At 35.6% G+C, this 5,007-nt stretch overlaps 1 protein-coding gene across 1 annotated transcript in view; it reads right to left on the minus strand.

Moving 5' to 3' along the window:
- Nucleotides 1-1,676, minus strand: part of LOC112137131 (cell division control protein 42 homolog) — a 12,895-nt gene extending 11,219 nt beyond the window's left edge. Inside the window, exon 1 of the mRNA XM_024259294.2 lies at nucleotides 1,529-1,676. The gene's annotated coding sequence lies outside the window, so the exon portion shown is untranslated. The remainder of the gene's footprint in view (nucleotides 1-1,528) is intronic.
- Nucleotides 1,677-5,007: the final 3,331 nt, after the last annotated feature.

Below are 5,007 nucleotides of genomic sequence, written 5' to 3' on the forward strand. Positions count from 1 at the left end.
TTTGTTAGAAAACTGTAAGTATGTGACAAAATTAAGCAATTAAACATGCTGTATTAGATAAAGAGAAAATAAAAAAGCAGGACCTTCATTTTAAAATTTTCACAAAGTGATTTAACATCTAAGATTATAAACAAACTTTAAAAGAAGAAAAGCAACAAGTGTAAGGATGGATTTCTATTCACACGATTTCAATGATAAACAAACAAAAAAACCTTGTAAGTCAACCTTTTCAAAACTAAATTGATAGTTTACAGATATTTTAAAAGTTTTTCACTTTATACATTTTTCCAATTTTTTATATTTTAATTTGCTTTGTTTAAAGGCAACATGTTGACATTCATTTAGGGTCTGTGGATGCAAAAGGTTGTGACTAAATGGTGCTTTAAATATATATATATATATATATATATTAGGGGAAAAGTCCTTCAAACACTGAAAAGTGAAAACTGTCAATTTGTTGTCATTTAGCCTATTGACTAATATTTCATAAACATGACATTTTAAACAAAGTTTTGCTCTTTTTCTGTATCTCTAAAAAAATAAACAAATAAAAAAAAAAGAATGAAATCATTTGAATATATGTAAAAGCAGCCAGAGCTGTTACTTCTATTTGATAATATGAATTAGTTTTTAGGAATTTAATGTGTACAATGGCAACAGTGAAGACTCATTATCTGTGCAGATTTTTTTTGTGGTCTGAAGTCTGTTTTAAAAATGCCCTTTTCATAAACTTTAATCATCTTTTTTTTCATAAAGTGACTTTGAACAGCAGCTCTGCAGATTTATCCTTTGACTCCCATAAAAAGGGAAATAGCCCTAATAATGGTCAGTAACAAAACAAAAACAAATTAAATAAATAGTCTGGAATTGAATTGAATGATCAGAAATGAGGTGTGCATAATCATTTAGTTCAGTGTTATAAGACAATTTAGAATCAGATATGGAAGTTTGTCACCAACTTTCCTTCAGGGGTTTCTGTTTTAAGACACTTCCGCATGGCGGAGGGAATCAACCAAAATATGTTTCGGTCTCATTTATCAGTCAGGTCTCGGGGGAAAACTAAAAATCTTCCTTAGATTATATTTTCATGTTTTAAAAAGCTTTTACCAGCGAAACACTGACAGCTAATGGAAGTTCAGGAAACTTGCTAACCCCCAGTGAGCTAACATTTAGTCACATCCGCCAGACCCCCCCACTCTCTGGAAACACCTGTTTAATAAACTTAAATACACACTTAACAACAAATATAATCGAAAGAAGGACTAGGTATGAATAAACAACAAGGGGTTAAGTAGTTTATCTGTTTGGGTTAGCTAAACTAAACTTCGCCGGTAACTTTTGGCTTCACCGCTTTGCTAGTTTAAAGTTAGCTAAAGGAAGTCGTTTGTTTTGACAGCTGTCGGTTTACCGAGCAAGTCAACAATCATTCCATTTTAAGCAGGAACATTTTTAAAAACAGTTTATAGAGGTTTGTGGGTCCACTTTTCTCATTTATCGTCGATAAATCACACTCAATGACAGCTCTTACCTCGTTCGCTCTCAGCCGGAGTGCTGGTGAAATGCCGCGTTCAGGGGCTTCACGTACATTCCTACTTCCGCTCGAGCGGAAGTCTGAACAATAATGTGTTCTGTTCAAGTTCCACGAGATGTTTTGTGTTTGACACGTGTCTTTTATTTCATTTTTGCGTCCGTGGTGGTTTGTCTTTGTGAAACTGGGAAAAATAGATGTAAACCTGTTAAATCTATAAATTTAATAACAATCTGCTAACTTGTGACCAATTTAGCTTGGTTGTCTGTAGTAAAGTATTTTATAAAGTCATCTAAAATACAATTAATTTATTAACTGTTCCAGTTTGTCACTATTATTGTATATCATTATTCTTTTTAATAAGTTAATAGATTATTAATTTAGGTAACTATGACTCAACACTTCACCCATAGAAATGCGTTTAACTGACTCTCCGCTAGAGGGAAACAAAGAGCAGACTCTTACGGATAAACGATGGTCATTGAATGTAATCATTTCATATAGTTTATTGCATTAGCAAAGGCATATTAATTACCAATTTATGTGACAGGATTGCTAACTTTGCTATGAATACATTAGCATAATCTACAATTGTTCAGCATTCAGGAAATTATATGAAAGCTAGGCTCTCAACACATATTTTGTTATTTAAATAAAAAAAATTCCAAATTTACTAAACGATCTCCTTGTGTAATAAAGCCAAAGAAAGATCAGATGTTTCTGTGATAACTTCCCAGCTTGCAAAAATGCGACACAAGGCAGCCCTGCTGATGCATGAGTTTATTTTGGCCGGCCTGGCTGACAGTCTGTTGTAGGTGGAGGGGAAACTGACCAAATGGGAAGGCCAGCCGACCTTCAGCGTAACACGGCAGAAAAAGAGATCATTGCAATGCAGGGCATTTTTCTGCCTCCCTCTCCCTCTGGGTGTCCCTTTTATTTCCAACTTCACACAGTTTTTTTGTACATTGCTCTCCTAACTGTCCCCTTCTTTTTTTTATTTCTTTGTAGCATCCCCCTGCTCTCTCTCATCTCTTCTTTTCACCCCACTTCCGCCCCACTCCCTCCACATGTGTGTCTATCAGTCACTCAGCTATGGATAACCAGCGGGATGGATGTCAAGGACGTTTTGCAGCTTGTCTCCCAAAGATAATCCCATTAAACTTGAGAATTTAATTATAGATTATCTTGCACGCTCACACACCGACACGCATGTGTGCCCATAGATAAGCACAGTCAGACTTTGTGCACTCAGGTGGACTTATGCACCTGTCCGTGCACACAAACACACACACAAGAAAGAACGTGAGAGGATGCCACACACCTGTGCACACACAAGCACAACCATGTAAATGGGGGAAACACACTGGCCTCACCCCTTTTGACCTGTCAGCGTGTATCAGTGTCACCCTCCAGTCAGTAATACTAACTTCCCCGCTCTGTTTTTAGAGCGGCAAGGACACAGCTCAACATTATTATGCAGCAAACAAAGGAGCCACACTGACCACCTATTCACAGACTGCTAATATTTTATTTTTCATATGATTATTCCTCACTATACCGCTGATATTTTTTTTGCTTCATCACAATTGTTGCATTGTCTCCATGCAGACTTCCAGACAGCAGCTCCACCGGTGCATTTCAGTGAATTCGGGTTACCATGGTAACTGGGCTTTGTTGCCCACTGTGTCAAATTTAGCAGGTGAATGTGGTTAAAACAAACAAAACCAAAAACTGTAAATGGCAAATAAATGTGTTTTTCTTCTTCCAGACTAAAGATTTGTCTGGATTTTGTAAAGCCAGTAAAGCAACAGTCCCTATACAAACAAAAGATTTAAATAACGCTGCTTTTGACACCCTGCCAAGAGGAAAGAGGATGAAACATATTAGAATATGTGTGAAAATGAAGAGAAATTAACTTTTTTTTAATTGCATTTTGCAAAAACATTGACTGTCTCTTGTCTGTGAACAGTCGAGACAGAATAAACGCTTCTGTCAGATGTAAATGTCAAACTTGGTTGCATTTCTGAAGTAGACGTTTGTTATTCTGCATCTCTTTATTCTTATCTCACATACAAATATACAGCAATGTAACTTGCTTCTATCTAGATATGCAACAAATGACCAATTTTCCAGGAAAGCACCACATTATTTTACTGTTTATTTTTCTTTAATCAGTTTTAAATATATTTGAGGAAAAAGTACAAAAAAAAATCAAATATAAACAGTACAAACCATGAAAATGTTATAAACAAAAATGAGATTATTACTCAGAGCAGCTTATCTCTGAAAAATAAATACACACAAAACCTAATCAAAAAATAATTTAAAAACGATTTTACGCAGACTAAAAAAATACTTCTAACTACATTATGTGGTGCATTGAGATAATAAATCAAGCGTTATTGCTGTGTTTCTGTCAGATTTGTGCAGTACCTGCCACTAGACTAATAACAAACTGAGAAAGAGGTTTATTGAAAATCCTGACGTTCAAACTCTGAAAACAGTTAAAGATTTATTAGATCTTTTGATCTATTCTAAGATCCCGGTGGTTTTTCAGTTATGATTATGACATTTTTAGGCAATTCAAAAAACCTTGTTTCCATGACAAAGTTTCTGTAGAGTGGCAGGAGTTCATTAGAAATTTGCTTCTGAATTTTTGAGCAGAATTGTTGGCGCGGAGTCTGCATACCCCAATCTCCCATGATCCAACTGTTTTTACTCTCCCATCAGCCTACAGCCCCTCACAGCTCTCCAGCCGTACAGTTTCGAGCAAGATGTCAGCTCGGACAAGGAAAATAAAGACATACTTGTCTACAAGAGGATGCATCAGAATGGAGCAGAGCAGGAAGCTTCCCATAGTAGCTTCTATCACACCTTACAAGCTTTACACACCTTTTCCATCTGCATTTTTTGTCTGCTTCTGATTCACAATGATTTAAATTAAAACAATACTCAAAAATGAAATTTTAAAATTAATTTTCTTTATATTTGTCTCTATGTCATGAGAAAAATACCACAAGAGTATGGTATGAGCCACTTTTCTCCATCAGAATCTGCTGGAATTACATTGATTGTGTTAAAAGTTAAAAAAGACCTTAAACACTGGATCTCCGGTGTTAAAGAGTTAAAGACACCAAAAACACAGTTTTATTCAAGTTGGGTCTAAAAAACTTTAATTTAACTTGACAAGAAAAGTTAAAAAGATCATATGACTTTAAAACTGATATCTTTGCATCTTTTACATTTCGATTGCCAGATTGGTGTATTTTTTGTTTTAGATGTGTGGAATTCCCTTGCTTAACAGAGTGGTTGAGGATGCCTTCACACAATCCTTTTCTCAATCTTAAATTGTGCTTTGTTGTCAACAATAAAACAGTGAACAGACCCCAAACTGTGTGTGTTGACGGACGGAGGTCCACAGAATCAGAGCTTCGTCACACACGAGTGTGAAGGTTGGATTATGTAACTGCATGTAGATG

The sequence above is a fragment of the Oryzias melastigma genome, linkage group LG11 (genome assembly GCF_002922805.2).
Source record: "Oryzias melastigma strain HK-1 linkage group LG11, ASM292280v2, whole genome shotgun sequence".
In the NCBI taxonomy this organism is placed as follows: Eukaryota; Metazoa; Chordata; class Actinopteri; order Beloniformes; family Adrianichthyidae; genus Oryzias; species Oryzias melastigma.